This window comes from Oncorhynchus gorbuscha, linkage group LG01 (assembly GCF_021184085.1).
Source record: "Oncorhynchus gorbuscha isolate QuinsamMale2020 ecotype Even-year linkage group LG01, OgorEven_v1.0, whole genome shotgun sequence".
NCBI lineage: Eukaryota > Metazoa > Chordata > Actinopteri > Salmoniformes > Salmonidae > Oncorhynchus > Oncorhynchus gorbuscha.
This window is the reverse complement of record NC_060173.1, coordinates 87,771,991-87,787,952: the sequence shown is the minus strand read 5'-3', so window position 1 is coordinate 87,787,952 and position 15,962 is coordinate 87,771,991. Positions and strand designations below refer to the sequence as shown.

The window sequence follows — 15,962 nt, the reverse complement described above, 5'->3', positions numbered from 1 at the left end:
ACTGGCAGACACACAGTAATCTTATCGCTCTGTCTCAGGGTTGCCAATGGTTAATGCGAAACTCATTTTGACTCTAAACAGCAGCAAATTGAGCATCAATTTTGAACAAATGCAAAGGTCGAAGAATAAAATGGATGGGAGAAAAGATTGAAGAGAGAAACTTTGTTCATGACAGGAATTGATAGAGCTGAGAGTAATCTGTTTCAGTGAGCTAACTTGTTGCTGCAGACTGTCAATGACTGAGCCCCAAAAACAGGCACTGTGTCTTTAACATGCTGACCACAACGCCCACGTTGCGTGCGCAAGAGTTACGAAATAAATGTACACATACATGTTATTCAATCATTTCATCCAAACTGCTGGCACACGTCAATGAGCATATGCTTAGCCAGGCGGTAAAATAGAACTTGGTCTATTTCTTACACTTGACGCGCCGCAAGTCCCGCCTCTCCCATCTCCCAGTTTTTTAGGAGCATATACCCTAGTGGGTGATTGAAAGATGAACTGAGGTCCACACTCCATTCCAGTTGGTGGTGATAAATGCACCTTAAAGTCGGTTGCCAACTGCCATATAAAGTCCACAGCAGAAGAAGAAGAAGAAGAAGACTGAAGGAAGAGAAATTCCAAGAAACTAACCTTTTATCTGTGGATTAATTGTCGGAGAAGAGAACACACTTTTGTGTGACTCAAAATTGGTCAACCTTGTGCATTTGAAGTAAAATTACAACCCAATGTTGTTTATGACGTTTCACACAGGCTTCAACGGCAAACTAGCTAGCTAAATGTTTATGCATGTTTCATTTGTTTAGACCGGAACCCAAATGAATATAGTTGGTTCAGAGTTAGTTTTGATATTTCAGCCTGCATGTCTTGATGTGGTTGGATTGCGATAAATATTGACATCCCTCAAATTGCTTTAAACCTAGCCTTTGTGAGGCATCACTACAGATCCGGGTTCGATCCCGGGCTTATCACAACCGGCCACAACCGACAATGAGTCCCATAGGGTGGCGCACAATTGGCCCAGCATCATCCGGGTTAGGAGAGGGTTTGGTCAGGGGGAGGGCTTTACTTGGCTCATTGTGTTCTAGCATCTCCTTGTGGTGGGCCGGGCACCTGTAGGCTGACCCTGGTCGTCAGATGAACAGTGTTTCCTCTGACACATTGGTGTGTCTAGCTTCTGGGTAAAGTGGGCGGGTGTTAAGAAGCAAGGTTTGGCGGGTCATGTTTTGGTGGACGCATGACTCAACCTTTGCCTCCCGTGCCCGTGTGGGAGTTGCAGCAATGAGACAAGATTAAATCGGGGAGAAAAGGGGGTAATTTTTTTTTTTTTTTTACCCGAGCCTTTCTTTTCAGATTAGATATCAGTTGGTCAGAAAGACATCTTGTCTGTTCCTCCTAGTTGAAGGTCCTACAGTTTGGGTAGCCATTATTCCCAGACCACATATATTAGTCGGTTCATTACCAGGTAAAGTACTGAATTTACCCGCTATGGTCTGACTGCAGTGTGTGTGTGTGCGGTAATATTTGTGTACATACTGTATGTGTGCGCACGTATGTGCAGTATATGTGTGTGTTTGCCTGTCTTGAGCTCATGTGTATACAGTCCCTCTCCCAGGGCCCCTGGTCCCACTCCCAATCTCCATGTTATTTACCCCTGGCTCCAGTCCTGGTATTACTCCCAATCTCCATGTTATTTACCCCTGGCTCCAGTCCTGGTATTACTCCCCATCTCCATGTTATTTACCCCTGGTTCCAGTCCTGGTATTACTCCCCATCTCCATGTTATTTACCCCTGGTTCCAGTCCTGGTATTACCTCCCATCTCCATGTTATTTACCCCTGGTTCCAGTCCTGGTATTACTCCCCATCTCCATGTTATTTACCCCTGGTTCCAGTCCTGGTATTACTCCCCATCTCCATGTTATTTACCCCTGGCTCCAGTCCTGGTATTACTCCCCATCTCCATGTTATTTACCCCTGACTCCAGTCCTGGTATTACTCCCAATCTCCATTTTATTTACCCCTGACTCCAGTCCTGGTATTACTCCCCATCTCCATGTTATTTACCCCTGGTTCCAGTCCTGGTATTACTCCCCATCTCCATGTTATTTACCCCTGACTCCAGTCCTGGTATTACTCCCCATGTCCATGTTATTTACCCCTGGCTCCAGTCCTGGTATTACTCCCCATCTCCATGTTATTTACCCCTGACTCCAGTCCTGGTATTACTCCCCATCTCCATGTTATTTACCCCTGGCTCCAGTCCTGGTATTACTCCCCATCTCCATGTTATTTACCCCTGACTCCAGTCCTGGTATTACTCCCCATGTCCATGTTATTTACCCCTGGCTCCAGTCCTGGTATTACTCCCCATCTCCATGTTATTTACCCCTGACTCCAGTCCTGGTATTACTCCCCATCTCCATGTTATTTACCCCTGGCTCCAGTCCTGGTATTACTCTCCATCTCCATGTTATTTACCCCTGGCTCCAGTCCTGGTATTACTCCCCAGCTCCATGTTATTTAGCCCTGACTCCTGTCCTGGTCCCACTTGTGTTTGTGTAGGGCAGACATGGTGGAGGACATGTCTCAGACTTTAAAGGATGACCTTTAAAGGTTTTCCAGACGGAGGAACACAGACAGACACAAAGGGCAGAAGGGCACTGCACCTTACCCATGAATGATGTGTTTCAGCTGGAGAGGGACTCCACACACGATGTGTCCACCTGGCCCTACTGCTGACTAGAGGTTAACCACATATATTGTAGGTTATAGACAGACCTCTCCTATAAGTCATCTCTTTCTACCAGAGAGGAGCTGATGACAGTCTTGCATTGATCCCCTCACCTCTCAATCCTTCCAACCGTGTGTGTGTGTATGTTTTCCTTCTTTAGGTATAGGGTCAGTGGTTAGGAAAATATCATTTTAAATGGGTATATATTTTGACTCTCCAAAAAGTCCTGACAGTTCACAGGAAAAAAGCTGTGTGTGTGTGGTGTGTGTGTGTGTGTGTGTGTGTGTGTGTGTGTGTGTGTGTGTGTGTGTGTGTGTGTGTGTGTGTGTGTGTGTGTGTGTGTGTGTGTGTGTGTGTGTGTGTGTGTGTGTGTGTGTGTGTGTGTGTGTGTGAAACGTCATCTGTTTCTGTAGTCATGATCACAGTTATTACCTGGTGACTTATATGGTATCTCTGGGCAAACAAGATAAAGACAAGACAATATGTCTTCATAAGCACTGCATGTGTCACGTGTTAGGCTGAGTTTGCTTAGGTTAGGGCTCTGATGGTGGTATGTCACTCTTACCACAACACGTGTTTCTGGAACACTACACATGTGACATTTCACATGTGAAAACATGTGTTTCTGGAACACTACACGTGACATTTCACATGTGAAAACATGTGTTTCTGGAACACTACACATGTGACATTTCATGTGAAAACATGTGAAAACATGACATTTCACATGTGAAAACATGTTTTTCTGGAACACTACACACGTGACATTTCACATGTGAAAACATGTTTTTCTGGAACACTACACATGTGACATTTCACATGTGAAAACATGTGTTTCTGGAACACTACACATGTGACATTTCACATGTGAAAACATGTGAAAACATGTGATATTTTTCTGGAACACTACACATGTGACATTTCACATGTGAAAACGTGTTTCTGGAACACTACACATGTGACATTTCACATGTGAAAACATGTGTTTCTGGAACACTACACATGTGACATTTCACATGTGAAAACATGTGTTTCTGGAACACTACACATGTGACATTTCACATGTGAAAACATGTGTTTCTGGAACACTACACATGTGACATTTCACATGTGAAAACACGTGTTTCTGGAACACTACACATGTGACATTTCACATGTGAAAACATGTGTTTCTGGAACACTACACATGTGACATTTCACATGTGAAAACATGTGTTTCTGGAACACTACACATGTGACATTTCACATGTGAAAACATGTGTTTCTGGAACACTACACATGTGACATTTCACATGTGAAACATGTGTTTCTGGAACACACACGTGACATTTCACATGTGACAACATGTGTTTTTCACATGTGACATTTCACATGTGAAAACATGTGTTTCTGGAACACTACACATGTGACATTTCACATGTGAAAACATGTGTTTCTGGAACACTACACATGTGACATTTCACATGTGAAAACATGTGTTTCTGGAACACTACACATGTGACATTTCACATGTGAAAACGTGTTTCTGGAACACTACACATGTGACATTTCACATGTGAAAACGTGTTTCTGGAACACTACACATGTGACATTTCACATGTGAAAACGTGTTTCTGGAACACTACACATGGTCCTGGTGCTGGCTGAGGGTAAATCTTATCCTCTTCTTCTAACTAACTGTCAGACTTCGAATTGACAGAGACATGATCCTCATATTCAGAAAAGTCTTCATCTTCCAAAATGGAAGACTCTCCTTCCACACTAGCTTCTCTCTCTCTGCAAAAAGTATTTCTAAGACCCTCTGAGCAGAGATTATTTTTGAAATACTGATTGATTGTGGTAAGGTGCCACACATGCAAAGTTATTTATTTGTTGTGTTTTAGCACCTGGCTGGGGTAGAGTGTGGGAAAATACAGATTTTTGTAATAATGTATTGTAATAACATTGTGCAGGTTCCCACAAGTCATTGGGTAGTTTCACACAATACAAAGGGTAAAGAGTGCGAGAAAAGCAGGAGACAGGCAGCCAGGCAGAGAGACAGACAGGTTATTGGTGCTATATTGAAACAGCAGGGGAAGACAGAGTGAAGGCACACAACAAACCGTTTTGTTTCATTTGGACTTGTTTTCACCTACACACACACTTTTCCACACTATTATTACCTTCGGGTCCAGTGGACCTGAACATCACATATGTAATATAAATGTGAAGGTGGGAGCACGGCGTGCACCTAATGAAAATGTGTTATTTTACATGTTCTTCTCAGAAAATGAGCCAAGGGCAATGAGTCTCAGGTTGAAAATATGATTCATTCTATCATTTTCTTTTAGTAAACATTGAAACTGCGTTCCACAGACCCAAACACCACACAAGGGTTAAACTGCTATGACACTTCTACTGAGAGTTGGCACAACTACACATGTATTTGACCACTCCCCAAAATATGCTAATGAGCCCACTCTACATTACCCCCACCTATCAAAGCGCATTGATTATCATACATTATATTAAAAATATTGGGGAGAAAAATGTCCCTTTTACCTTCAAGTTACCGAACGCTACCGTGTGAGTTCATATTTGTACCTGTGAAGTGTACCATTGACCTTTTTGTACCTCAGGGAACAACACTGTCCCCTAACCATACCCTTCTTTTTGGAGAGTGTGTAAATACATGTTCCAATGAATAAGTATGAACCTGGTGGCACTGCAGGAACGTGGATGACCTCAACCAAGAGGTTGCAAGTTCAAATCCCCAAAGCATATGCAGTAAACTCTATGTCAAGTGGCCTTGAGCACTGCTAGTTTTATTTGGATGTAACATTGTGGTGAATATTTATTTACTTGATTCTGGGCAGCTTTCAGCAAAGTGGAGAAATGAATTCTTGCCAATGTGTCTGTAGCCTTATCTCTTTTAGGCTCACAGACCTGTTGATGTAGCAGGACATTTCAGGTTGCTTGCGACCAAGTGCTTACAAGTTAAAATCCCAGTTATACTTCAGGTACCTAGCAACCAAGAGGTGGACCCTGACTCAATATTGAAAAACCATCCTAACAACACCCCTGGAACAAACCGGTAACTATATAAAGCCTGACGGTTTCAATTCATGTCAGTTATGTCTTGTAGCCCTTTCCTGCAGTCAAATGACCTGGTGGCCTCATGGGTGGAACGTTATTCATATTTCTCATTATTTCATCATTAATAAACATTATAAAAGTTTTAAAAACGCCCAAAATCCTATGGTTGTATGTCAAACAGTTTTGTTATATTTCAGTTGATAAAGTGTAATATTGGGATGCTCACTCAAAATGTAATACATTTCAACTCTATATCTGACATGGTACAGGTGAATAATTATTTTAAGCCCATAACCATGTGTGTGAGGTGTATACTTTTGTTTCAAAGTAGATGTGTTTAAGACTACTAAGAAACACTGTGTGACACTGATTTAGCCCACTGCAGTAAAAGGTTCAAGTAAAATATTTTCATATTTGACACTTGGGTTTTGTTGTCACGTGTTGTTTCATGTTATCACATGTTGTAATCAGTTATCGTTTAAGGTGAGGGAGGATGATATTTTTTTTATGAGCATGGCCTTATTTCTATAACAGCATATTGAATCATTCGTATTCTGGTCACCCATTCACCCGGCTCAGAATTTTGAGTAATCAAGGTGACAGACAATGACACATTCAATACTGCCTTGCATAATCTTGCCTGCAGCTAGCTGATCTTGGGTGTAATCATTAGTCCAAAAGTTGCAAATGTGAGTTTTATTGGATAAATTCAGGTGTGTTTATCCCAGTTTCATTCCGTTTGCTTCTGTTTAAGAAACGTTTTTCAACAGAATTGGAGGAATGTATACACCCCTAATCACATGCAAGTTCACAGTTCACTTTCATAGCAGCCACATAAAAACAGCATGATCACTTTGCTCGTAGATAGTTGCGAGGAATTATACAATGCATTCACAAAGTATTCAGACCTCTTGACTGTTTCCACATTTTGTTACGTTACAGACTTATTCTAAAATTGATATATTTTTTAAATGTCCTCATCAATTTACACACGATACCCAGTAATGACAAATCAAAATCAGGTTATTATAAAATGCTAATGTGTTAAAATAAAAAACATTTATGCCTTATTTACAGAACTATTCGGACCCTTTGCATCCTGTTTCCATTGCAACTTGATTGGAGTCCACCTGTGGTAAATTTGATTGATTGGACATCATTTGGAAAGCACACACCTGTCTATATAAGGTTCCATAGTTGACAGTGCATGTTAGAGCAAAATCCAAGCCATGAGGTTGAAGGAATTGTCCATAGAGCACTGAGATAGGATTGTGTCAAGGCACAGGTCTGGGGGAGGGTACCAAAAAATGTCTGCAGATCCCAAAGAACATAATTCTTAAATGGAAGAAGTTTGGAACCACCAAGACTCTTCTTAAAGCTGGCCGCGCGGCAAAACTGAGCAATCGGGGAGAAGAGCCTTGGTCAGGGAGCTCCAGAGTTCCTCTGTGGAATGGGAAAACCTTTCAAAAGGACATCCATCTCTGCAGCACTCCACCAATCAGGCCTTTATGGTAGAGTATCCAGACGGAAGCCACCCCTCAGTAAAAGGCATATGGCAGCCCACTTGGAGTTTGCCAAAAGGCACCTAAAGGACTCTGACCATGAGAAACAAAATTCTCTAAGACTGAACTATTTTGCCTGAATGCTAAGCGTCATGTCTGGAGGAAACCTGGCACCATCCCTACTGTGAGGCATGGTGGTGGCAGCATCATGCGGTGGGGATGTTTTTCAGTGGCAGGGACTTGGGAGACTAGTCAAGATCGAGGGAAGGATGAACAGAGCAAAGCACAGAGATCCTTGATGAAAACCTGATCCAGAGTCCTCAGGACCTCAGACTGGGGCAAAGGTTCCCCTTCCAAAAGGACAACGACCCTAAGCACACAGCCAAGATAACACAGGAGTGGCTTCGGGACAAGTCTATGAATGTACTTGTGTGGCCCAGCAAGAGCCCAGACTTCAACCCGATCGAACATCTCTGGAGAGACCTGAAAATAGCTGTGCTGCGACGCTCCCCATCCAACCTGACAGAGCTTGAGAGGATCTGCAGAGAATAATGTGAGAAACTTCCCAAATACATGTGTGCCAAGTTTGTAGCATCATACCCAAGAAGAATCAAGGCTGTAATCACTGCCAAAGGTGCTTCAACAAAATACTGAGTAAAGGTTCTGAATTATTATGTAAATGTGATATTTCCATTTTATTTTATTTGATAAATTACTTTACTTTGTCATTATGGGGTATTGTGTGTAGATTGATGAGGTGAAAAAACAATTGAATCCATTTTTGAGTAAGGCTAACATAACAAAATGTGGAACTAACGCGCTAGTAAACCCACTACAATCATGCAGTACAGTGTACAGTCAGAAGGCAGTTTAGCAGTTAAGCCAGCAGGCCCGGTGGCAATAACTCGTAAAACCAAAAATGTACCTTGACATGTAAGAGTTCCAGTGTTTGATGGCCATAGTGAGCTAGCTAACATAGCATCAGTCTCTGTTTGAGCCAGGTGTTTGAGTAGGCTAAACTAGCTAGCTGCATTCACTAGCTAAATGAAAGTGAAAGTTAAAAACATAAAATATTTCTCTCGCTCTCTTGCTTCTCCTTTATTTTGGAAGAAATTGATTTGTTCAAAACTGTTTAACTATTGTCTTTCTCACTCTTTGCGTCAACTACTCATTACATTTCATGCACTGCAGTGCTAGCTAGATGTAGCTTATGTTTTCTGTTCAAGATTTATTCTCTGATCCTTTGATTGCCGGAACAACTTGTCAGTTCATGCTGCAAGTGCTCTGATAGGTTAGAGGACATACTCTGTAAGTTGTCATAATTACTATGGAAGTCTATGGAAGGGGGTGAGGACCTTGAGCCTCCTAGGTCAATGTACCCAGAGAAGAACATAAACTAGCTGTCTTCCAGTTATACCATGGTGCTACCCTACAGAGTGCTGCTGAGGCTACTGAAGACTTTCATTGCAGAACAATGTGTTTTAATCAATTATTTGGTGATGTGAATACATTTAGTTTTATCACAAAATAATATGTTTTTTATGTTTCACTATAATTTTTTAAAACTGAAATTCACTGAGGATGGTCCTCCCCTTCCTCCTCTGAGGAAACCCAACTGGTTGAAATTTTGCATTCCCATGTTGTCACATTTATTTCACATGAGATCATGTGTTTTGTTCGTAAGAAAACAGAGACAGGCAGACAAACGCACACACAAACAGAGAAACTTAAACATATTTTTTCCTTAAGTGTAAAGGTCATTCTCGCTTGTTGGTTTCTCTCCTGGGGGAGGGTTGGAGAACAACAGAGGGGATTGAGAGAATGAGAATTTATATTGTGTTTCCGTATTTTCATTACTCTATGCAGCATTTGGATCTCATGGAAATGTTCTATTGTTCAATATTTAGGATGTGGAATCGTTTGGAATTCTATAGCCTTGAATAGTTGTGTGCGAGGGATCGGCAGGGAAAGCTTAATTAGGCCTCTGGAGAGAGAGGATAAAGCTGCTATTAAATTGATTTTCCCATCCCAATGTCCGGATGGCATTCCCAGAGTTTGCAGTGCTCTGAAATCCCATAATTATTCGATGTGGAGTCTGGGTGTGCTTGTGTTTCTCCAGCTAATGACTTTCCGAATGGCTGTTATACTGTTTGTGTGTGTGTATGTGTGTGTGTGTGTGTTCATTCTCCCTCTGTGCTCCCACTAGCAATGGTTTTAATGGCCAACCAGACACTGCAAAATTGAATAGCAATTGGATAAAAAAAATATTTTACGCTTGGCTTCTGTGGAGTGTGTGTTTCCATCAGCGTCAGTGTGTGTTTAGACTCAGTCTGACCAGTCCATATGTCTTCCAGTGCTGTGTGATTGTGCGGTGGACAGACCAAGACTAGGTTGACAGTGCGCTACACGGAACCCAAACCGCCATCGTGCACCATCGTGCATAAATGTATTTTGTCCCCCCACACCAAACACAATCACGACACGCAGGTTAAAATCAAAACAAACTCTGAACCAATTACATTCATTTGGGGACACGTCAAAAAGCATTATTTAAACATTTATGGCAATTTAGCTAGCTAGCTTGCACTTGATAGCTAATTTGTCCTATTTAGCTAGCTTGCTGTTGCTAGCTAATTTGTCCTGGGATATAAACATTGAGTTGTTAATTTAGCTGAAATGCACAAGGTCCTGTACTCCGACAATTAATCCACATATGAAACGGTCAACCAAATTGTTTCTAGTCATCTCTCCTCCTTCCAGGCCTTTTTTTCTCTTGAATTTATATTGTGATTGGCAATATAGCTCAGTTGGTAGAGCATGGCGCTTGTAACGCCAGGGTAGTGGGTTCTATTCCCGGGACCACCCATACGTAGAATGTATGCACACATGACTGTAAGTCGCTTTGGATAAAAGCGTCTGCTAAATGGCATATATTATTATTATTATATTATTATTAACTTTCATAAATTAGGTGCATTGACGCCACTGATCTCATTCGTCTTTCAGTCACCCACGTGGGTATCTGCTTCTATAAACAAACGAGGAGATGAGAGAGGCCTGTCAGTTAGACACCCTGTAGACCAGACCTCTCCAACACAGACAGACTGCAGGGACCCAGGATTATTTCCTTGCCTGATGACATGGCCTGGCAGGAAAAACTCCAGGCCCTAAGAGGGGAAACAGTAAAGCCCTTTGAATTGGAGAGAGAGACAGTAAACAGGCATGAACAGGCATGAAGGGACCAGGCAGACAGAAGGAGAAAGGAGATTTAGAGAGGCATAGATGGTCTATTGATGCACTCCCTAAAGTCATCTGAAAGCCAAACAATACACATCACTAAACACATCCTGCTCAGCGGGCCCGCTCCTGGAGTAATGGCTTCTAGTCTGTGGGGAGGGGGGAGAGAACACTACCTCGCCATGGGATACAACCCTCTTAGATTGCTAGTGTGTACAGTACATGACTGGGCTCAAGGTGTAGGTACATTGGGAAGCTTTGTGTGATCAAAGAGCAACAGGTTATAATAGATTCCACCTTCGATATAGTAGCCCTTCTCCAAGGCCTCAATGTTCCTTGTCGGGGCAGGGACGTAACTTCACTCACAACCAGTGGTGGAACAAGTACTCTATTGTCATACTTGAGTAAAAATAAAGATACCTTAATAGAAAATAACTCAAGTAAAAGTGAAAGTCACCCAGTAAAATACTACTTGGGTAAAAGTCTAAAAGTATTTGTTTTGAAATATACTTAAATATCAAAAGTAAAATGGAATTGCTAAAATGTACTTAAGTATCAAAACTAAAAGCATAAACCATTTAAAATTCCGTATATTAAGCAAACCAGACGGCACAATTTTTTGAATAGCCAGGCACACTCCAAAACACTCCAAGACACGCTCCAGAACATAATTTACAAACAAAACATGTCTGTTTGGTGAGTCCTCCAGATCAGAGGCAGTAGGGATGAACAGGGATGTTCTCTTGATAAGTGTGTTAATTAGACCATTTTCCTGTCAGGGTGTCAGGGAAAATGTATGGAGTAAAAGGTACATTATTGTCCTTAGGAATGTAAAAGTTGACAAAATGTAAATAGTAAAGTAAAGATACTACTTAAGTAGTACTTTAAAGAAATGTTATTTAAGTACTTTATACCACTGCTCACCACCAACCTAATATTTATTTATTTCATATATTTTATTGATGAGTCAGTGTCACACTTACTGTGTGCAGTTGTTCCTTCACATGTGGAATGTATAAAATAAACACGTTTAGATGCAGTGAAAGCTTGTTGTGTTTGTGTGTCTGTCTTATAGTGTAGTTTTGTATTGAGTATTGTTATCTGTCATTCATTTCTATCCCAGGAAGAGAGTATAATGGTGTGTTGACAGCCAAGTGGTCTGTATTGACATGTGTACACACTGATATATGGCAATAGACCGTGTAACATGGAACCATTGATCTGCCTGCTTGACATTTCTAGAATGATGCTATCCTGCATCTCTGTTGGTGTTCTCGGTCTTCTCTTTGTTGTGTTCTCTTTGGTTGAGATCTGGTGGCTGATACAGCCATGGTATATGGTTTCCGTGCTCTTCAAAGCATTCAGGGACCACTCGTGCCATGTGGATGGGGACATTGTCATCCTACGGGGGCATAGCCATAGTAGCCAAAATAATGGCATTCTCAGCATTTTTATACAACGACTCTAAGCATGATGGGATGTTGATTGCTGAATTCACTCAGAAACCACACCTACAGTATGTGGAAGCACCTGCTTTGTACCCCTCATTTACTCAAGTGTTTTGATTACTTTGAGGTTACCTGTACGTATGTGCCTAGTGTTGCTCTCTCCTGCCCTACACCTGCTGCTGGAGTATGTGGATATAGGAACCACACAGAGCATCCCTGTGCATCTGTGGTTTTCTCTTTCTCTCGATCTGTATTTCTCTCTCTCCCTCCCTCTTTATCTCTATATAACTTTCTCTCTCTCACCTTCTCCATCTTTTTCTTTCTCTCTATATATGCACATCTATATTTCTATCTCCATACATGCACATCTACAGAAGCAGCCTATTTATACAATGCAGTTCGGTCAGATCCATTGATTTTCATAAGCGGAGTATGTTAAGAGAGATATTGATTGCACGGGATTTCCTGGTGATCCTGCAAACTCCTTTTTAATGGATGAGGAACATGCCATTGATTATGGTTAATAACTCTCGGCATCCACAGTTATCAGCACCACTCTAAGGTTGATATCTGCAGTGAGAATACATTACCAATACCGCAGTGAATGGTTGGGGGGAGGAACATAATTATCATGACCACAAAGCCCAAAAAGAGATTGTATTTGAAAATGACAATAATTGAATGCCATAGTTACATTGAGACACGATCACGTCTCTTTTTGTATTTGTTGGGAGTACTCGGGAAAAGACTTCCTAAATGAAACTTATCTTTAGCTGAATTTCTGGTGATTTGTGTATTTCTCCCCACAAAATTTCATAAAATTAAAAATAACGTTTATTTGTTTTTCACTCATGTCTGGTTTTAGCCCGCGGGACGTCGTCTTTTTCAGACCCCTAGTCTATAAGATGGCAGGCAGACAGGCAGACAGACAGACAGACAGACAGGCAGGCAGGCAGGCAGGCAGGCAGACAGACAGACAGACAGACAGACAGACAGACAGACAGACAGACAGACAGACAGACAGACAGACAGACAGACAGACAGACAGACAGACAGACAGACAGACAGACAGACAGACAGACAGACAGACAGACAGACAGACAGACAGACAGACAGACAGACAGACAGACAGACAGACAGTACAGGAGACCCAGGCTCTTGAGAGCGTGATGCTGAAGTGCTGTGGATGACCCATCACGTGTAACGACAGGCAGGCAGACAGACAGATGTGTTCTACTAACATGCCTGGCAGGCTGTAACTTGTGTTAACCTTTTACAGACACATGTTTGTGGGCTTGCATGCATGCCAGTGGAGGCTCCTCGGAGGAGGAAGGGGAGGACCATCCTCCTAAGTGAATTTAAAAAATGATTTTTAAAACACACTATTTTGCAAAGGTCTATAGTAGCCTCAACAGAACTCTGTAGGGTAGCACCATGGTGTAGCCGGAGGACAGCTAGCTTCCTTCCTCTGAGTAAATTGACTTCAATACAAAACCTAAGAGGCTCATTGTTCTCAATCCTTCCATAAATGTACACAGTAATTATGACAACCTCCGGAGGATATCCTCCAACCTATCCGAGCACTTGTAGCGTGAACTGACATGTTGTCCACCCAATCAAAGGATCAGAGAATTAATCTAGCACTGAAAGCATATGCAACAGCTAGCTAGCACTGCAGTGCATAACATGTGGTGCGTAGTTAACTCAAAGAGAGATAAAGAAAATAGTTTTAAATTAATTTCTTCCTAAATGAAGGAGAAGCAAGAGAGAAATAGAGAGAGAGAGATATTTCGTCATTTTTTCACTTTCAGTTTCACTTAGCTGGAAAATGCAGCTAGCTAGTTTAGCCTACTGAAACACCCTGTTAAACAGATGGATGCTATATTAGCTAGCTGGCTATGACTATCGAACACAACACTGGAACTCTTCCAAGTCAAGGTAAGCTTTTGGTTTTACTAATTTATTGCAACCGGGGCCCGCCGGTGTAACTGCTTACTGATTATACACTGTAACATTACAGCCTGATTGCAGCCGGTTTTCTAGCGCATTAGTTCTATTAGCTATGCGGACAATGACACACGATGTAGGCTGTGTGTAGCGGTTTGGCTTGGAAAGTTTTTTTTCCGCCTGGTCACATACAGCTGACGTGTGTCCACCGATAATAAAGCAATTACACTTTGTTCATTACATACTCGCGTGTCCTTGATTTGAGAGCGAATACTACAGATATCAAAGCAATTACTTGTTACTTGTGTGGACACACATGTTTATGCCGCAACTATAATGCTCTGTGTGTCGGTGCATTGGTGCGTGTGTGCAAATGTATCACATTACAGACTAATAGGTTTCCTGGTAATTAAATGTAACTGAATAGCATGAATTGTGTTTGGATAGGAGAATAGACATCAACAAAATTTAGTCTAAGCCTTCGGTGGGGGGGGGTTACTAAGCAACATATGGAATTGTTTTAAGATGGTCATACCATCATATCTGTATACCCGTCGGAAGACCCACAAGATGCTTATTTATAAAACCTTCTTAGGCCTCACTCTCCCCTAACTGAGATATCTGCAGCAGCCCTCATCCTCCACATACAACACCTGTTCTGCCAGTCACATTCTGTTAAAGGTCCCCAAGGCACACCCATCCCTGGGCAGCGAGTCTTTTCAGTTCACTGCAGCTTGCGACTGCAACGAGCTGCAACAAACTGGACAGTTTTATCTCAATTTCTACCCTCTGTAGTGTCTTATAGTCAGATGCCAAGCAGTTGCCATACCAGGCGCTGATGGAACTGGTCAGGATGCTCTCGATGGTGCAGCTGTATAACTTTTTGAGGATCTGGGGAGCCATGCCAAATCTTTTCAGTCTCCTGAGGGGGAAAAGGTTTTGTTGTGGCCTCTTCATGACTGTCTTGGTGTGTTTGGACCATGATAGTTTGTTGGTGCTGTGGACACCAACAAACTTGAAACTCTCTAACTGCTCCACTACAGCCCCGTCAATGTTAATGGGGGCCTGGTCGGCCTGCCTTTTTCTGTAGTCCACAATCAAATCAAATCAAATCAAACCAAATTTATTTATATAGCCCTTCGTACATTGGCTGATATCTCAAAGTGTTGTACAGAAACCCAGCCTAAAACCCCAAACAGCAAGCAATGCAGGTGTAGAAGCAGCTCCTTTGTCTTGCTCACGTTGAGGGAGGGGTTGTTGTCCTGGCACCACACTGCCAGGTCTCTGACCTCCCCCATATAGGCTGCCTCATCGTTGTCGGTGATCAAACTTAATGATAGTGTTGGAGTTGTGTTTGGCCACACAGTCATGGGTGAACGGGGAGTGCAGGAGGGGACTAAGTACACACACCTGAGGGGCCCCAGTGTTGAGGAACAGCATGGCAGACGTGTTGTTGCCTACCCTTACCACCTGGGACCGGCCCGTCAGGAAGTCCAGGATCCAGTTGCACAGGGAGGTGTTTAGTCCCAGGGTCCTTAGCTTAGTGATGAGCTTTGAGGGCACTACGGTGTTGAACGCTGAGCCACTGGGGCCCGCCAGTAAATGAACAGCATTCTCACATAGGTGTTCCTTTTGTCCAGGTGTGAAGTGTGAAAGGGCAGTGTGGAGTGTGATTGAGATTGTGTCATCTGAGGATCTTTTTGAGTGGTATGCGAATTGGAGTGGGTCTAGGGTACCCAGGAGGATGCTGTTGATGTGAGCCATGACTAGCCTTTCAAAGTACTTCATGGCTACCGACGTGAGTGCTACAGGTCGGTAGTCATTTAGGCAGGTTTCCTTTGCTTCCTTGGGCACAGGGACTATGGTGGTCTGCTTGAAGCATGTAGGTATTACAAACTCGGTCAGGGAGAGGTTGAAAATGTCAGTGAAGACACATGCCAGTTAGTCTGTGCATGCTTTGAATACACATCCTGGAAATCCATCTGGCCTTGCAGCTTTGTGAATGCTGACCTGTTTA

At 42.4% G+C, this 15,962-nt stretch overlaps 1 protein-coding gene across 4 annotated transcripts in view; it reads left to right on the top strand.

The window, feature by feature from the left end:
* LOC124045102 (interleukin-1 receptor accessory protein-like 1) overlaps window positions 1–15,962 on the top strand; it is a 441,862-nt gene that overhangs the window by 81,563 nt on the left and 344,337 nt on the right. The window lies entirely within an intron of this gene.